Below are 21296 nucleotides of genomic sequence, written 5' to 3' on the forward strand. Positions count from 1 at the left end.
TTTTAGGTCATTGTGGATTGTAGACGAAAGTTAAAAAAAAGTCAGGTTTGCTATGCTTTCAAACATTAGACATAGCAGCTTGGTATAGCTGCTGCATGTTTCGTGAAATACCTTGAATTGTAGAGGGTAAAATCATTTTGTCCTGCTAAGAGATCTTGCTGAAATGATCGGGAGACTACAAAATCATGTAGGCCTATTATTTTATCAGTAAGTAATAGCTTTTGGTCTTTTCTTAGGAACTGTAATTTTTGCGCTCTCTCGAGCCAATACTGGAGAGAATGACTCATATAAATACACCACACCGCCATTAAATATATCAAAAAGATCCAACCCCAGTTGATTAATATCTATAAAAATATTTGATATTAATACGTAAGTTTTATAGTTTTCAGTAATATGCCTATATACTATATATACCATATAGCCGCCACTCAGTAAATTATATTACCAGTTCTGTATGGTCTTGAAACTTGGACTCTCACTCAGAGAGGAACAGATGTTAAGAGTGTTAGAGAATAAAGATGCTTAGAAAAATATTTGGGGCTAAGAGGAATAAAGTAACAGCAGAATGGAGAAAGTTACAGAATACAGAACTGCACGCATTTTATTCTTCACCTGACATAATTAGAATATTAAATCTAGACGTTTGAGATGGGCAGGGCATGTAACACGTATGAGTGAATCCAGAAATGCTTATATATTTGGAAGGCTCGAGGAGAAAAGACCTTTGGGGAGGTCGAGAAGTAGATGGGAGGATAATATTAAAATGGGTTTGAGGGAGGTGGGATGTAATAGACTGGATTAATCTTGCTCAGGATAGGGACCGATGGCGGGCTTATGTGAGGGCGGCAATTAACTTTCGAGATTTCTAAAAGCCATTTGTAAGTAAGTGCATGTTAAAGTTTATTTAGGAATCATGATTGACTTACTTTAAATGCGAGAAGCATATTGAAATAATTCAAAATACATTTCGAACAATACTATATAAATTATATTATGCAAAAGGAAATTGTCATACGACAAATTGCGTACTACATGCTAACAGAATAAAACATACGAATGTCAGGTTTGGATAAATTTTATTTTACTCCAATTTTATACAGAACCCTAGTTTACCAGAGACAAATCCTTGTTATAAATAAATAATACTAATACTAATAATAATAATAATAATAATAATAATAATAATAATAATAATAATAATAATAATAATAATAATAAAAATAATATATTGATAGTACATCCATTAATGAAATCTTATTTTGAAAATATTTTACCAAAGTGTAATATATTCAAATTACAAAGATGAATGAACTGATACAATAACAAAATTTTACAAATTTATAAATTCTGGCAGTCTGTACAATAATTTTGTACTTTATATACATGAATGCAAGAAATTAAATTGGGAAATATCAGTCATAAAAATCATCTAAATCGTCTATTTAGATAAAAAAAATATTGTAAAATTATTACTCCAAATTAAATTAAAAATATATAAACTGATCATGAACTATACGAGGTAGAAGTGAAATAACCCTGCAGATTGAAAGGGGCAATAGGGTACACTTGAAATGAATGAAAACCTACACTGCGTTTTGTGACTAAATACACCGTAAATTAGAAATTAAGTTGGAAATTCTAGCAGTCTGGCAACATCGCCGCCAACACAGTATTTTTTCTTCTAGTAATAAAGATACAAGAGGTCAACGAACTCGGTTCTGTCTGTGTAAGCGAGCCTTCCCCTCTTGCTGCGACGTTGCAATCTGTTTGCAGCGTTCAGTTGCTCGAAATTAGCGATTTTTTAATTAAATTTACTCGAAAAACATCATGCTATTGAGACACGTCAAAAGGATAAATTATTTTATTAGATTTTCTATCGATATGGAGAAAATTCATGATCCTACTCGCAATAGTCACCGAATAAGAGGGTGTTGAACATTTGTGAAAAAAAAATCTTAAAACTATGAAGTTTCCACCAGTACGGTTTTACAATTTTCGCTATGAAAATATGTAGACTTATTTCACTTCCACCCTGTATAAGTACTGCAACAAATTATCATCAAAAGGACTGTGATAATAAAATAGTAGTAAATTATATTTTGTCAATAATATAAAATTATATCCAATCGTGAATAAGTTCTTTATTAAAAAAAAAGTACAGTTGTCAAAACAAAAAGTGGCCGCTCTTCTGAAACAAAGTTCCCTTCGGGTATCTCCGCTACAATTCGGAGACAGGCGATGTTACATATTGTTGGACCACGTGGCCTGAAATCTACAGTTAGAATGAAAGTTTTTGCGTGTTAATCTATAGCGTAACTGTAGCGTTTCGGGCAAGTGTTCGCAAGGTCGTGCGTTCGAACACAACCTAATGCTTTTTGTTTTAGGAGAGAGAGAGAAAATATAATTGCTTCTGTTTCTTTTATGACTGTTTTAGTAATTAACATCAGGTTCATGAATGCATTATGCCATGACTTTGTCATTATTTATTATGACATTATGGCTGCAAATGGAAAGAAAGATTATATTCTCAACAAAAATATCTTTCGTGGCATAAACAAAACAAACTTACAGGCGTCTGCCTTAAAAATTAAACCAATTAAAAGTTTAAAAAAAGCCACGATACAATATTTAGTCCATCTTCCTCCCATATCGATCACATCTTGCAGTCCAGTGGGCATGGAATCGACTAGAGTTTTCAAATACCGACTGTTCTCAGCCATGGCATCCCAGGCATCCTGGACGAGCTTCCACAAATCATCAGGACGTCTTGGAGGGGGATTGGGCCAATTTTTCCGCATATGCTTCTTTACTTGTGCCCACATATTCTCCAAAGGGTTCAAGTCTGGAGAGCGACGAGGCCAGTCTATCAATTAGATATACTTTCTCCTCGCAAACCAGTCCCGAATCAATTGAGATATGTGGACTGGATGATTATCCTGCTGAAACTGAAGAATTCCAGCAGGATATAACAATCTAGCATAAAGAACCATATAGCGTTCCAGCAACTGTTTATATTTGTGCTGGTTAAATTTCCCGCGAATACGATGGATTGTGCCCACTCCAAGAAGAGAAATACACCTCCAACACGACACAGATACTCTACCACTGCGGGCACGCATGGCAGAGTATCTGTGGTCGAATCGGGTACCAGGAGGACGATATACAAGAGTGGGTCCTTCCTTTGTAGTAGAAAAGGTGACTTCATCAGAAAACATTACCCTTTTCCAATCCCGATCACCATTTCCCACTACAAAGACTAAACGCTCCTCTATATGCTCTTTCTTATGAACTTCCCTAGGAATGGCACGTCGAGATCTCAAATTGGCGGCCCTTAAACGATTTCTCACGGTCTGGTCGTGGCCAGGGAAATTAACAACTGCCTTCAAAGTAGCAGCGGTATGAAAGGGATTCCTTTCAACTTCTGCCACTAATCTGGCGTTCTGTTGTGGTGTTGAAATTTTCCTTCTACCACTCCCAGCTTTTCGGCCAAAAATTACCGAAAGTTGATAATTTTGCACCCATCTCCGGACTGTCGTTTCTGAAACGTTGAAACACCTATCTGCCTCGGATGCCGAAAAACCAAGGTGAACCACAGCCCGTATTACACTTTCTTTCGTTCCTGCACCTCTTTGTGGAGCCATGTCAGTCTAAGTCGCAGGCAGAAATGGCGTCGTGGTTTCGTCAGAGACTTAGCCTCTAACTAGGTCTTAAAATAACAGCGAAACATTCACTATACTAAAAATATATATTCTTCAATTAGGAAATAATAATATAAATACTTGTTATAGTCTTATTAATAATTATATCATTTTCAAACATGAAGTCCAAGGTTTAAAAAATAATAATTCATAATCTCGACCTCAGTGTCGTAAATTTGTTTTCGAAAGATCTGCATTGAACAGTATCCACACAATACGTCCTTAATCATTGTTTTGGTTATAGTTACAAATACTACTGTTGCTGTTGCAGCTGGCATTGCAACTACAAATATTATTGTAATAAAAGTAACCTCTTTATATCATTATTAAATATTCAAAATATAATCTAAATGAATGTTCAGTTGTTCTGTTTCTGAAAATGCGTTGCGTTAATACCATGAATATGACATACCTCAGTCGGAAGAATGTAGAAACGTCGGACGTCAGGAAAGTCGGAATTCAAATATTAACGTATCAGGTTCAAATCCTCCCGACTATTTTTCAATTTATTATGTTACAGGATAGTATAATGTAATAATATAACAACATAAGTAAAAACACTCGTATTAGGCTGTTGTATTGTTTCAAACCGAACATTAAATTTATATTATTTATATGGCTTAAGAATGACAAGAGAATACAAATGATAATTTGAATATTATTTATATGCTAAAGAACGATAACAGAATATAAATGATTATTTGAATATTATTTATATCTATGGAAAACGATAAAAGAATATGAATAATAATTTGAATAATATTTATATCGCTAAAGAACGATTAAAAAATAAAATGAAAACTTGAATAAGGTCCGAACTCACAACCTTCGAATCATTAAGCGAGCACTCTACCGCTGGTCTACGAGACATATATGGCATTATTTCAGTTCCGGAACTGCTTCTACAAGCACATGCATCGTGTAACATCGCCGTGACCCGAAGTGGACTTAGAAAATATTCGCCGTTCACGAGTGCGGCGACTTTTTTTTTTTTTTTTTTTTTTTTGACAACTGTACACTTTAGTTTCAACAGAAATGAATAATTTAAGGCTATTTCTACTCTATATGTCCACAAATGTGTTATAATTCCTAATATAACCATACGAATTTCTTATTCAATGAACAGTGACCCTATTTAGTCGCTCCACCAACATCCAATGCAGAATCGCCCACATCATAGCTACTAGCTAGTGTCACCGCCTAATTTAGTGCTTGTACACGCGCCTAGCACTCAATGCAGACTTCCCCCACATCATAGCTAGTGTTATCGCCTACTCTATAGCTTGTATTCGCGCCTAATAATCCATGTAGTCGCTCCTGCAGTATTCCATGCAGTCTCGCCCACATCGTAGCTAGTGTCATCGCCTACTCTATAGCTTGTATTCGCGCCTAGAAATCCATGCAGTCTCGCCCACATCATAGCTAGTGTTATCGCCTACACTATAGCTTGTATTCGCGCCTAGAAATCCATGCAGTCTCGCCCACATCGTAGCTAGTGTTATCGCCTACTCTATAGCTTGTATTCGCGCCTAGTAATCCACGCAGTCTCGCCCACATCATAGCTAGTGTTATCGCCTACTCTATAGCTTGTATTCGCGCCTAGTAATCCATGCAGTCTCGCCCACATCTTAGCTAGTGTTATCGCCTACTCTATAGCTTGTATTCGCGCCTAGTAATCCATGCAGTCTCGCCCACATCTTAGCTAGTGTTATCGCCTACTCTATAGCTTGTATTCGCGCCTAGTAATCCATGCAGTCTCGCCCACATCTTAGCTAGTGTTATCGGCTACTCTATAGCTTGTATTCGCGCCTAGTAATCCATGCAGTCTCGCCCACATCATAGCTAGTGTTATCGCCTACTCTATAGCTTGTATTCGCGCCTAGTAATCCATGCAGTCTCGCCCACATCATAGCTAGTGTTATCGCCTACTCTATAGCTTGTATTCGCGCCTAGTAATCCATGCAGTCTCGCCCACATCTTAGCTAGTGTTATCGGCTACTCTATAGCTTGTATTCGCGCCTAGTAATCCATGCAGTCTCACCCACATCATAGCTAGTGTTATCGCCTACTCTATAGCTTGTATTCGCGCCTAGCAATCCATGCAGTCTCGCCCACATCATAGCTAGTGTTATCGCCTACTCTATAGCTTGTATTCGCGCCTAGTAATCCATGCAGTCTCGCCCACATCTTAGCTAGTGTTATCGCCTACTCTATAGCTTGTATTCGCGCCTAGTAATCCATGCAGTCTCGCCCACATCTTAGCTAGTGTTATCGGCTACTCTATAGCTTGTATTCGCGCCTAGTAATCCATGCAGTCCTGCCCACATCATAGCTAGTGTTATCGCCTACTCTATAGCTTGTATTCGCGCCTAGTAATCCATGCAGTCTCGCCCACATCTTAGCTAGTGTTATCGCCTACTCTATAGCTTGTATTCGCGCCTAGAAATCCATGCAGTCTCGCCCACATCATAGCTAGTGTCATCGCCTACTCTATAGCTTGTATTCGCGCCTAGAAATCCATGCAGTCTCGCCCACATCGTAGCTAGTGTCATCGCCTACTCTATATCTTGTATTCGCGCCTAGAAATCCATGCAGTCTCGCCCACATCGTAGCTAGTGTTATCGCCTACTCTATAGCTTGTATTCGCGCCTAGTAATCCATGCAGTCTCGCCCACATCTTAGCTAGTGTTATCGGCTACTCTATAGCTTGTATTCGCGCCTAGTAATCCATGCAGTCGCTCCTGCAGTATTCCATGCAGTCTCGCCCACATCATAGCTAGTGTTATCGCCTACTCTATAACTTGTATTCGCGCCTAGTAATCCATGCAGTCGCTCCTGCAGTATTCCATGCAGTCTCGCCCACATCATAGCTAGTGTTATCGGCTACACTTTTGCTTGTATTCGTTCCTAGTATTCCATGTAATCGTTTGTGGCACTCCAGAAACACTGTCCCGAATAATTGCAAGTTTTTTTTGTTTATATTGTTCTATGCAGTCAGGTCTATAATATTACATAAGACTCTCCTATATTGTTGGTCTATATTGGACTGTACTGTACTCTTCCTTGACACTTTACAATGCCAATTCTTCTGTTCTACGTAAGCAATATTTTTTTGAAACAACGATAAAAAGAAATCAGATTTAGGGAAGTCATGTCCAACATAGTCTGTACTTGTTTTGTATCCTAGCTGTGTGGTAGCGTACCCATGCTATTAGATCTCCTGGTTTGTTCCATTTCCTCCAGTGGACTGTGAATCTTTCCTTTCACCCGGCTTTCCTCCTTTTGACCCCCATTCCTCTTGTACAGTCCATGCCTTGAGCTCTGTTTTCCGTGTCTGGCCGGTTACCAATGTCAGCATGAGTCACTGAAGCAAAGAGTAAACAAGATCAGCGACTAAATCTGCTGCAACATGCAGTAGATGTAAACAAACTGAATCTTTATTACTTTGAGCAACTAACAAAAGAGTCGTTCCAGGGCCAATCGGAAAATATTTGGACCTAAGGTTTTCGAAATTGATTGGAACTTTTTGTAGGCCTTTTAACAGTAAAAAAAATACTTTTATACTTTTGATATTACCAAACTTTATAATCTTGGGATTTATGAAACATGAAAATGCTCGAAAAGCAAGAGTACTAACAAAAATGTTTAGTATCTCTCATGTTTATCCATTAAAGAGAGATTGTTATCATATAAAAGGTTAAAATCATCCTTTTATAATTTTTTGTTTTGAAATGCATGGTTAATTGGATAATTGAGTTTAAACATTCAGCAGAGCGGCAACATTGCTTGGCTGTGAATGAACTTTAATTTAAACAAACCATTACATAGGCTACTGGTTGCCCACAATCCGTCTTTGAACTTCAACATAAACAAAAATATTACGTAGTCGTTCATTTCTATTAGCTTATTAATAGTTATTCATACTTTAATGATACTTAAAAACGATGTTTAACGCTAGAGTCATTAGGCATCAAATCACAACAGGAATATTGGTAAACTCACCTGAAGCATTGCACGAACATTTCAGAGGCAAAGTTCAAAATGGACCCCATTCGCTTCTACACATGCTTGACATTCAATTCTGACGCGTTCTTCCGAGGATACCTGGGTCGTTTCTGCTATTTCGATCTGCCTGGAAAATACGAAAGTGTTCTGTAAGGGGTTAGGTACAGTTTGCAGCAGTAATTTTTTTGGAAATTTTCAACATTTTTTCCTCCTTTACTGTAGCTTGTACAATAATGAGGTGAATGTAGAGTATCCAACGCCCACTTAACGAATATTTCACTTTTATCACTGCCAATTTTGCGCTATAATCGTATATGCAAGGTAGGCTATATCAAAAACCTAAACTAACCAAACCTGTCAAACAAGCAACAAGTTATACTAAATATGTGTAAAATTGGCCTATATCTCTATAGTGGGCGGGACGTAAGTAACATTGACCTTGGAGGTTTTTGATTATGTAAGAAACGCTTCATCCCTGCACAGTGAACTGAATTTTGAAAAAAAAAAAAAAAATATATATATATATATATATATATATATATATATAGTCCCGCGCCGTGGCGTCGCGGTCTAAGGCATCCCGCCTAGGACTCGCGTTACGGAATGCGCGCTGGTTCGATTCCTCATGGGGGAAGAAATTTTCTCATGAAATTTCGGCCAGTGTATGGGACCGGTGCCCACCCAGCATCGTGATGCACTTGGGGAGCTACAATAGGTAGCGAAATCCGGTTGCGAATACCAGCTATAACGGCTTGGGGGATCATCGTGCTAACCACACGATACCTCCATTCTGGTTGGATGATCGTCCACCTCTGCTTCGGCATGTGGGCGTGAGGCCAGCAGCCGGCTGGTCGGTCTAGGCCCTTCACGGGTGTAGCGCCACGGATTATTATTATTATTATTATTATTATATTTTTTTTAATCTTAAAAATATTTTGTTCATATAGCAGACGAACAGCGTTTTACACATCTGATTTTCGTTAGTGTACAGGATATAGTAGTGAAAGAATGTTGAATATTTCCGATATTTTACTGCTGTAAGCTGTACCCAACCCCTTAAACGTTCCAAGTCCAATGGGAAGTCCCAAGCTCTCGAGTAATATCGCAACTGCAGCATCCAGGGATTTCTTCCACAAAATTTAAGATATCCTTCTCTTTGTCGATTATTTCTTTAGGGTGTTGTCGCCCACGGTTACGATACCCTGGAACAACACTGCCTGCATCACGGACACCCGACAGACTGCGATGAACGTCTCTGGATTTGGGATAATTCTCTCGGGATATCTCTCTCCATAAAGGGTACTAGCTGCACGGAGACTACATAGTGTTTCGCAGTAAATATCATATCAGGATATTCGCCTTTTGAAGATCGTGGCATTATCTGATACACTCAAATACGCAATGATGCCTATTTTCATTCCATTATGTCCTACGGAATATATTGGGGAAATTCTGCAGATATTAAAAATATATTCTTATTACAAAAAAGAAGAGCCATTAGAATAATAGTTTGAGCAAAGGCTAGAGAATCATGTAGATTATTTTTTTAAAAATTAAAGATTCTAACCTTAACAAATCAATACATAATACTCTACAATAAATTTCCTCTTATGTAATAAAGAAAATTTTCCAACTAACTCAGCCATACATAGTATAAATACCCGCAGAAGGAATAATTTTCATACGCCATCAAATTTATCATGCTTTCAAAGGGGAGTACGTTACATGGCGATAAAAATGTTCAATAGTCTTCCTGAAGACATTAAGAATCATAGCCAAAACCCTGCATTATTTAAGGTAAAACTAAAAAATTACTTAATATCTCACACTTTCTATTCTGTAGATGAATTCTTGACATTTCACAGTACTGTGTAAATATTATAATACTATTAAATGGTAAACATATTACATTGTATAAAATATTATTGTTATTAAGGTATTAATTCTGTACATATTTCACATCTGCATTTTATATGTATTGCATTTTATTGTTAAACGTAAGAATTGAACATGTTCTTTATTCTATGCTATAAAGCAAATGTAAGAATATTATGGAACGAATAAATCTATCTACAAGGAAACGAACTCAGGTTTGTCTGCCGAATGATCGACCCCAACCAACCACCCCTCAACGTTACAACGTTGCAACCTCCTCTAATTTTAAAATGTTTAGTTGTCCTTAAGTCTACATTAAATTTACTCGAAAACCACCCACTCATGAAATACAGGTTATCAAAAAAGGAGTATTCATTTTAAGATTTGTCTTCTTTCAAAGACTTCGATGGTTAATATTTCTCTGTGTGAATCTCGCATTAACCGAAACGACACACAAATTCACGCAATAAGAGAGCGGCCATTTTCCGTGTCAAAAGACGTAAAATGTACGATCACCAATAGCTTTGGTTTCAGATTTTTAAGTTCTGTGCTCATTAATTAAATGCATGTGATTAAGAATTGAATTAAGAGCAGTGAAACTTCTGACTTAGCTGAGAATTGATCCAAATTTAATTATACATTCCGTCTAATAAAGTAATCCATTAGCCATATCCAACTTATGCTTATACAGGGACATCATTTTATTTTTACTAACATTTTTAATATTAACCTGGCTATACCTTTGGATTAATGTTTCAGAGCCGGAAACACAGTTTGCTAACCCGTTCCACGATTGAAGTTCGATGATTCTGGCATAAAATACAAACATCACTTTATTAAGTATAGGAGGGAAGGAAAGTAGTTCATCCATTTACGTAAACTAGGAGATATCGTAATTTTGAGTTTGATAATTTTCATTACTGTATTTTGATTAAACAAAAACCTACAGTATTAACAATAAGTGTTTTTACTCACGAACTGAGTAAAGTTATCCATCTGACGTATTCATTATGCAGTGTATATTATACTGTCTACAGCACATTAGCGTACTGTACAATATAAGAGAATGAAGTTAAATTTAAAAGTAATTATAATATGAATATTTAAACATTTTTTTAAATGGTGGCCGTTCATTTAGATACAGGGTTCTGCTCTTTTGTGCATATTATCGCACTACAGACTAATTCCAATTACTAGTAACTCACGTTGAAATAATTCTACACCTATTATATAAAAGAGTACCTTAAGTACTGTAAATTCAATCGCACAAATAACATTACTCAGACATGCTATCTACTGTCAATCCAAGTGGTTATGTCGCAGGATCGTAGAAAGGGAGAAATCACGTGACAGTTAATTATTTTATTTAAGTTATTTTAAACAGTTGCGGGTGAGGGAAATCGGGATGCGACGTAGGCAAACGGACGACAGTACCTGTGCTAAAATATGATTCAAAATTGAAAGCACTTTCGTCACTGGAAAACGCGAAAATATTTCTGGAACATACTATACTAACTATTTCAATATTGTTTGTGTTTACTTCGACCTTGCTACTTTGACTGTATAGGCCTACGCTTGGTTCTATGTGGTGAACAGTTGGAAGTTCACTAGTAGAGGGGGTGGGAGTGAAGTACATTCAAAAACTCGGGTACAATAAAAATTGAAGTAAAAATAAAATGATGTCCCTGTACAAACTCCAACCAGAAAGAGACACATTAAAAGCAAACACACAAAGAAAACAAGTAGTACTTCTGAGGAGGATAAGTTAATGAAAAAATAACATTTATCCAATTACCGAAATATGTACACTTCACATATTTCTATGCATGTCTTAATTACTACTAATATTTTCAAAAATAACAAAGTCCCTTCTTTTTTGTATTCTTTAGCATACATCGTAGCATCTTCACCATAATGTCATTAAGATATACTTTGTGGTTTGCCTTTCTACCCAGTATACTGCTTCTACGAAATATCTTCTTTCATATTTAATAATAATTTTGTTGTAATATGAAATAGCGTACTAAACGTTAGACTTACCCCGTGTGAGTCAGTCCAAGGATCGTCCCGTTCTCAGCTGAACTTCCTATGTCAAGAGCGTTACACGAAATGACCGTAAGGGTTGGGATCGTTTGTGGAACTATTTTGCGGTGTTATACTACGGATCGGTGTTGTGTGTGTGTGGGACTATTTTTTTGTGCGGTGTTATACTATGTTGTACAGCGGTTTATATATATTGGATAATAATTAATAAATTATAATAATTTTATCTTGCTTGTAATATATTATGTTACGATATAACATTTCTCTGCTGTATTTAAGCAATGGTTACTACTACGTACTGTTAAGATTTGTGGTGTCTCATTGATATTCCTTAGATCATGGCCGTTCTCTGTTAAATGTGTGGCATATTGGTCTGACGTACTTCCGTTGTGTTTGAATTCCGTTGTATCTTATCTAGAAATTTCGTTTGGTTAGGGGTGCATATTTCTGTTTCCATGTCTGGCAGTTTAGCATATCATGATCAATTATTAGGCAATTTGTCTTAGTTTGTTTTATATTATACTATTGAGTTTATAAATAGTTTTATGAGCTATATGAATATTCATTTATTTATTTATTTATTTATTTTATTTTATTTTATTTATTTAATTAGTCCCGCGCCGTGGCGTCGCGGTCTAAGGCATCCCGCCTAGGACTCGCGTTACGGAATGCGCGCTGGTTCGAGTCCTCATGGGGGAAGAAATTTTCTCATGAAATTTCGGCCAGTGTATGGGACCGGTGCCCACCCAGCATCGTGATGCACTTGGGGAGCTACGATAGGTAGCGAAATCCGGTTGCGAATACCAGCTTTAACGGCTGGGGGGATCATCGTGCTAACCACACGATACCTCCATTCTGGTTGGATGATCGTCCACCTCTGCTTCGGTATGTGGGCGTGAGGCCAGCAGCCGGCTGGTCGGTCTAGGCCCTTCACGGCCTGTAGCGCCACGGATTATTATTATTATTATTATTATTATTATTATTATTAAATTTATTAATTAATTAATTAATTAATTAATTTTATTTATTTATTAAATTATTCATTTATTCATTCATTCGCTTGTTTATTTATTTATTTACTTATTAATTAATCAATTACTTAATTCAATTTATTTATTTATTTATTTACTTATTCATTTATTCATTGATTCATTCATTTATTAATTGATTCATTCATATATTCATTGATTCATTCATTTATTTATTTATTTATTTATCTATTTATCTATTTACCTATTTATTTATTTATTTTACCGCCATTGTGTTGTAAAATTTAAATCTTGTATCCTTCCTTGTTTTCTGTCTTAATGTTCTATGAATGGTGTCACATATAATAATAATAATAATAATAATAATAATAATAATAATAATAATGGCTTTATTTAACCTGGCAGAGTTAAGGCCGTAAGGCCTTCTCTTACACTCATCCAGGATTAAAACTTGCTTACACAGTTGAACATAAAACTGGATCGGAATTAAGTAATTACATACTGATACAATTTAGGTACATAATGAGATCAAAAGAGGTACTTACATAAAATTTACGTCATAAAATAAAAATAAACATAATGGAATACATATTAATGTTGTTAGAATCAAATACAAATCACATAAAAAAAGAAGCCGATAATTCAATAAAAAATGTACACAGTAAAAATAAAAATAAACACATAAGTATACATATTAGTATTAAATTACAATTAAGTAGGATTTACATAATTAAACCAGAAACCGACAATTGAATAAAATGTACATAAATATCACCGTGTTTAATAAAGATTATTATTAGTAGCTATTAAGTACAGATTATCTGACCTGCGTAATGAATAAAACTATCTGTACGCAAGAAATTCTGCGTCACTTTGTTGTTACAATATCATACTAGGAATGTATTGCAATTACACACTTTGTGTCAAAAGTAAGATTTTAATACTGGCATACAATAAATAGCGTATGTAGTGTGGGAAACTTTTAGAGTGGGGAATGTATATAAAAATAAAAAATTAATTATATCAATATTAATTATAAACACTGGAATTCTTATAAAATTGTCAAGGATACGTCATCAGTAGCAGTATGTCAAATCGGACAGCAAAAAATCGCATTTTGTTAATTTAGAATAACATACCTAGTGGGTTAAAAGTCGCTTTCCCCAAAACTTCCTTACATTTAATTACATTCAATTTTACATTTGACTAAAAATTCCTTGACACATTTTGTTCAAAATGGAGACCCTGTTCCTCGATACACAATTCACAACGTTCAGACAATGATTTACAAATGGGAGAACATAACTCACGATTTTCATCGATTTTCACGAATGACTGATCGAAGAAGAAGAAACTATCAGTTGTTGCATAGAGACGCAACCCAACACAATAAAACAAAACAACAACGATAACAAGACATGACATCGGAAAAACAGTTGACACACGAACATGGTTTTCAACCCATCACTTATTACGGTAGCTAATCGTTTGTTCAAGATATGTCATCTGTATACGTGCAGCATGTGTGCAAGTATGAAAAAAGAATATTGGGAAAAGCGACTTTCGACCCACCTTGTATTAGTCTACAAAATCAAATGAATACAGGAGTTCATTTCTGCAGAATATCAGCTTCCTCTTTGCAATAACTTTCATCATATTAAATATTGAACGTAATAGATATTTAAATACTAATAAAACCACCTATATTCCATTTTCTTTAACAATGAATGGTTTACCTCGACCTAAGTATAATTATCACTTAGTAATACATAATATTACGTGTAATGAATTAACAAATAATTATTGTAATTGCCCACATCTAACACCTTCCATATTATTATAGACCAGCATTTACGTTGGGATAATCAAATTGATTTCATGTGTACAAGTATAAGAAAGACAATTTATAAATTCATAATATTTCGAAATTTTATTACTAAGGAGCATTGAGAATGATATTTTTAGCTTTGGTACAATCATTAATACAATGTGATATAATACGAGTAAATTGGGGTGGAGTAGTATCATCTGTACTTAATCCATTAATTTTATTACACAGAAGATTAATAAAAATTTGTCTGACCAAAAATATGGATTACCCAACAAATTTAATTTATACAGATTTTAATATATTGCCTATTGAAGAAAATTATAAATATAGGTTACTAACTTAGTACCACAGAAATCAAATAGAACATAAATCTAATCGACATGAATATCGTACTCGAAGACAAAAGCCTACTTTCCCATTAATTGAGCCTAAATGTCATACAAGTGCAGCTCTTAAACATGGTGCTAGTTTCGTCCCAAGACTTTATAATAAAATTATAAACCATTTTCCAAATTTGAAATATTTTAAAATTGAAGCTTTTAAAAAAGAAATTTGTAAAATTATCCATGATATATAATATTAACAAATGTGTGTATTTTTTTACCTTTTATTTCTGTCGACTATATTCATGTTTTTATTGAATATCACTGACTTCTGTCGGATTGTCAATTTATATTAAATGTGTATTTTTCTCTCTTTTTCTCTTTCTTCTTTATTCTTGCTCTTGTGTTGTATTTATTGGTTTGAATTAAGTTACTTACTGTATTTAGTAAATTGTCCTTGTAAATTTTATGTTATATTATTGGCTAAGACCACACCGTACACGAGCCTGGCTCTTACGTAGTGGCTAGAAACATTTTTGTTTTATAAATTAAATTTTTACTCACTACTAGCTAGTTAAATAAATAAATAAATAGATACACTACTTTTCCGGCAGTCAACTCTTACAAGGGAACGTTCAACATTGCGTAGGACCTTCAAATTGTGCACACTGATACGTCTTATTAATGTAAGATGTAGTGCTAAAAAAGTTACTAAAATAATATCCAAGGTATTAAAACGATGTTCCTAATATCGCTGTGAATCTAGTAGTTGCAGAGATTTTTTAGTGTAGCGTTGTCCAGAGACGAAGGGCAAATAGGGCTGAAACTGAACGTCTGTAAACGCAGGGTTAAACAAACTCATAGTACATTGAATTGGTAAGGTGTGTCTAATGGTTCACAAATTGAACCTATAATAGTATATTTTACAATAAGTACACAAATACAATATAAACCTAACGATACAGGTTCGACTTTCTTAAAACCTGTCCCTAGCCCTTCTTTATTTCTCTTAATCAGTCCTTCCACCCTCTCTGGTTGTCTATAGACACTACAATCTCACTGAACATAAACACAAGAAAACTGTGAATTGTTCATGCAGTGATGAAAGCACAAATTCCTATTGCACCACGCACAGCAAATAAAACTGTTGTTACTGTATTCTATATAGTATATTTTTAACCGTAACGGACTCACTTTTTATGTCCAGAACCAGTGATTTAAACTGTTGTCCATAAGAACATACGCTAGAATGGTACAAAGTTCAGGAGAAATTATGTTAGATGATGAATTTGTAGAAATCAATTTATTCTATGACTGAACAATTACTATGTATTATATCTTTCATATTATGCCCCTTGCGCTGAACGTAAAATAAATTTAATAATTATGTAAATAGAATAAACACTTTCTTTTAATAATCTAATGTAATTTTCAATACTTTTAGCCATATTTTAAGGACTGCACGACGTAAATTTTCAATTCATTTACTAACAAGGCAAATTGATAACTTGCCTTTATTTTAGGAATTATGTTTCGATGTAACCCTCTCTCTTTGGAACATAAAAAGGAATAACTAATAATTAAGCAGTATTTCCATAGCAACTTCAGATTTTCTTTAATTGATTAACGTAATTTAATTCAAGTTAGTAATAGCTCGTGTACAGTATATGGTGAAAGATTCCATCACGTGAACAATTTTATTAGACTAGTATGGTATTCAATTTCTCTCAAATTAAACCTACAGCTCTATAGCTATGTTGGATGCCATACTGCGTACTTACGCCATTGCCTCCCGACACAGATACTACACAGAGCTTGCCTTCTTCCGAGCAACAACATCAGGGCTTCCGAATTACCAAACTACTACTAATATCGCAAATACTATTTAACAATCTTATACACCGATTTCGAAGAAAAAAAAATCGCAGAAAATTTGTTATAAATGCGAGTTGTTAATAAGAAGATTTTTGTTGAAATGTTGGTCATTAGAGAAGAGAGTATTTCCTCTATAAATGGGGTATGAACCCATTACCTTTGAGTGTACAAAATTTGAAGGTCCTACCCAACCTTCCAGTGCTGGACGTTCCCTTGTTAGATAAATATTACCCGTGAAATATTAAAGATAGCATCTCCATTTCTTCATCACTGGAAATATAATTTTAAGTGGAGTAAAATTATAGTTGCCTGAAGGATTCAATTATTCTTCAACATAATCATCATCATCATCATCATCTTCTTCTTCTTCTTCCTCCTCTCTTTCTTCTTCTTCCAAATATGTATTAGACCATGTGGTCTGTTACGGATTCGATTATTATTATTATTATATTTACTTACTGGCGTTTAAGGAACCCGGAGGTTCATTGCCGCCCTCACATAAGCCCGCCATTGCATTGGTCCCTATCCTGAGCAAGATTAATCCAGTCTCTATCAACATATCCCACCTCCCTCAAATTCATTTTAATATTGTCTTCCTATCTACGTCTCGGTCTCCCCACCGGCCTTCCAACTAACACTCTATATGCATTTCTGGATTCGCTCATACGTGCTACATGCCCTGCCCATCTCAAACGTCTGGATTTAATGTTCCTAATTATGTCAGGTGAAGAATACAATGCGTGCAGTTCTGCGTTGTGTAACTTTCTCCATTCTCCTGTAACTTCATCCCGCTTAACCCCAAATATTTTCCTAAGCACCTTATTCTCAAACACCCTTAACCTGTGTTCGTCTCTCAAAGTGAGAGTCCAAGTTTCACAACCATAAAGAACAATCGGTAATATAACTGTTTTATAAATTCTAACTTTCAGATTTTTTGACAGCAGACTGGATGATAAAAGCTTCTCAACCGAATAATAACAGGCATTTCCCATATTTATTCTGTGTTTAATTTCCTCGCGAGTATCATTTATATTTGTTACTGTTGCTCCCAGGTATTTGAATTTTTCCACCTCTTCAAAAGATAAATCTCCAATTTTTATATTTCCATTTCGTACAATATTCTCGTCACGAGACATAATCATATACTTTATCTTTTCGGGATTTACGTCCAAACCTATCTCTTTACTTGCTTCCAGTAAAATTTCCGTATTTTCCGTAATCGTTTGTGGATTTTCTCCTAACATATTCACGTCATCCGCATAGACAAACCGCTAATGTAACCCGTTCAATTCCAAACCCTCTGTGTTATCCTGGACTTTCCTAATGCCATACTCTAGAGCAAAGTTAAAAAGTAAAGGTGATAGTGCATCTCCTTGCTTTAGCCCGCAGTGAATTGGAAATGCATCTGACAGAAACTGATCTATACGTACGTATGTATGTATGTATGTATGTATGTGTATTTATGTATTTATTCACACTGCAATGGGTATATGCCCGGTGGCAGTGGTAACTAATTACACTCAATAATGACAATAATAAACTTATTAATTAAAAATACAATTAATAATAATACTAATAATTAGTACTAACAATAATAATAATAATAACAGGGAACATCCTAAATTAAATGAAGCATGGTCACTTAAAATAACATTTAAAATAAATCTAATTTGTATCTTAACCCTATGTTCGAAAAACCTACGAGTATGATATGTTCATATCTGCACAAGTACCTTTCAACATTACACTAATTTCGCTGTCAACTCACTCACTGCACTGGAACTACGACACATTTCACTGATTCTATCCTGATTTCACTAACACTTCAAAAACATTTCACTGTTCAATACTTTGCACTGCCACTATAAACTATAAAGCTTCACTGACAGAAACACGTTTCACTTACACAATAGACTTCACTGACACTACACACTTCCTCACTGATGGAACACTTCAAATAATAAGATATCAATTACACCCTTTAAGTAAAAGTAAAGGTAACCCCGTAACATCCCATGAAGGCACTTGGGGGGCATGGAGGTAGAGCCCCATGCTTTCCATGACCTCGGCACTAGAATGAGGTGGTGTGGTTGGCACCACGCTCTGACCGCCTTTTACCCCCGGGAAAGACCCGGTACTCAATTTTATAGGAGGCTGAGTGAACCTCGGGGCCGTTCTGAAAGTTTGGCAACGAGAAAAAATCCTGTCACCACCTGGGATCGAACCCTTTAAGTAGTGTGTATAATATACTACCGTCTGTTAGTAAAGTCCTTAAGCCTATTTTTAAATACATTTTTGGTTGTTGGTAAAGCCTTTAGTAAGTCTGCAGGTAAAGCATTCCAGTCCCTGATATACGGACTCTGCTGTACGTTTTTTTTTATTGGGTTATTTTACGACGCTGTATCAACATCTAGGTTATTTAGCGTCTGAATGATATGAAGGTGATAATGCCGGTGAAATGAGTCCGGGGTCCAGCACCGAAAGTTACCCAGCATTTGCTCGTATTGGGTTGAGGGAAAACCCCGGAAAAAACCTCAACCAGGTAACTTGCCCCGACCGGGATTCGAACCCGGGCCACCTTGTTTCGCGGCCAGACGCGCTGACCGTTACTCCACAGGTGTGGGCTGTACGTTTCAGTGAGACACATTTTAATTAATCGAAGTAATTTCTTGGGAATATTATTATTATTGTTATTATTATTATTATTATTATTATTATTATTATTATTATTATTATTATTATTGTTATTGTAAGTGTCTCTCTTCGTGGATGGAAGAAAGTTAATAACGTACATTTAAACATTTCTTCCAATTGAATTTCGGTGTCGTCATCGCAATGACTCCACGTTCTCCCAGCTTCAATGCTAGTGTGCATACTTGCATCCTGCATATTTCAGCCGACCGGCGTTTCGTTCTGTGTTAATAGTATTAAAATGAGTCTCGGAGTGCCCATTTTTTTGCTGCTCTTCTTCTTCTTCTTCTTCGCCCTTGACAGCAATCCATTAAGGCGCTGATACTAATACTGTGTTACTATTGTCGCCTCGGATGAATTGTAGCGAGGGGGGCGGTGTGTTGACCCCTATTGTTCCGACAGACAAGTTGCAGGTGTGAAAAGGTATGCACGTAGCATGATGATCCTCATATCTCGCGTCGGATCAGGGGTCGGAGTTCAACCGGCGTGTTGAGAAGGCTGATGGAGTGTTACTGAAAGGTACAGTCTACATGAGGGCAAAGCCACCTCCGCATCCCACACGCGAGATTAGTTGCGTCACACGACACAGATCGTATCTGCATTACCGATCACACAAAGTCTGGGCGATAGTAGGGCACCTGGAACAATTATTAAAGTTTCCCCGATATTTTCGTGCATGTTTTTCTGGGCAAAATAGCTTAGACTGCCTACTGTGGACATTTTCAATAATTCTCAGCGAAAAACGCGAAATGTGACAGAGAGCTGCATTAAGAAGTATATACACATTTTATTATAAATGTGTGACTAATTTAGGACAGTTAACTTGTCGCGAATGTACGCGAAGATTGGCAGTTTCTGCGAAAAATAGCATTTCTCTTTAAATCATTTTATGCTCGACCATGCCGAAATATAGTAATTATACACCTGGTAGCAGTCCTTTAACGCATGTCATTAAAGTACACCTACTCATTAAAGTTCAGGTGTTTTCAGCCAATGACAACTCAGCTTACAGGTGTTCAGCCAATAACGAGTCAGCTTTGTACCGTTATAAAACTGCAAGTATCGATTATTCTCGGATATGCAATCGAAAGAGAATTAGCGAAAAGTCACGGAGGCTGGAAATCCAATACTGTCGCAGAAGGTTATGTTCTGTTACTATAATAATTAGCGTTAATTGTAAATAATGTTCAAATAAATTCAATCTGTCATCTCGTTTTTCAATGTCGAATTCAGTAATCAAAGTTATACCAAGTTTAACGGATTACACAAGGTCAATGACATTATTGTTCCTCGGAAAAAATCAATACTTTCGCGTCTGCGCACATCTCACAATTCACGACCTAGAACAAGGTCACTTCCGATCTTGTCAGATACAAATAAAATGTGTACATCTGAATACTGTAATTTCTAGTTAGAAATATGGTCGAGCATAAAAAGTCGTATGAAACTCGCCTATAATGGTAATTAAGAAGCTCGTATGAAAATTATGAAACGAGCGCAAGCGAGTTTCATAAACATCCATACTCGCTTCTTAATTACTATCATTATAGGCTCGTTGCATAATGTACTATTATGCTCGACCATGCCGAAATATAGTAATTATACACCTGGTAGTAGCTCTTTAATGCACCTCATTAAAGTACACCTATTCATTAAAGTTCAGGTGTTCAGCCTATGACAAATCACCTTTGTACCATTATAAAACCGCAAGTATCGATTATTCTGGGATATGCAATCGAAAGACAATTAGCAAAAAGTCATGAAGGCTGGAAATCCAATACTGTCGCAGAAGGTTATGTTCTGTTACTATAATAATTAGCGTTAATTGTAAATAATATTCAAGTAAATTCAATTTGTCACCTCGTTTTTCAATTCTAAATCAATTTCCAGGTTATATCAAGATTTCTCTACGTTATATCAAGGTCAATGACATTCGGCTTCGGGAAAAATCAATACTTTCGCG

General features: G+C 35.7%; 1 long non-coding RNA gene across 1 annotated transcript; it reads right to left on the minus strand.

The window, feature by feature from the left end:
- Positions 1 to 4339: 4339 nt before the first annotated feature.
- Positions 4340 to 11715, minus strand: LOC138692210 (uncharacterized). Its single transcript, XR_011330030.1, has 3 exons — positions 11622 to 11715; positions 7704 to 7833; positions 4340 to 7065 (listed from the first exon to the last, which is right to left on the minus strand). It is a non-coding gene; the product is annotated as an uncharacterized lncRNA (long non-coding RNA).
- Positions 11716 to 21296: the final 9581 nt, after the last annotated feature.

Source organism: Periplaneta americana, chromosome 16 (assembly GCF_040183065.1).
Source record: "Periplaneta americana isolate PAMFEO1 chromosome 16, P.americana_PAMFEO1_priV1, whole genome shotgun sequence".
Taxonomy (NCBI): Eukaryota; Metazoa; Arthropoda; class Insecta; order Blattodea; family Blattidae; genus Periplaneta; species Periplaneta americana.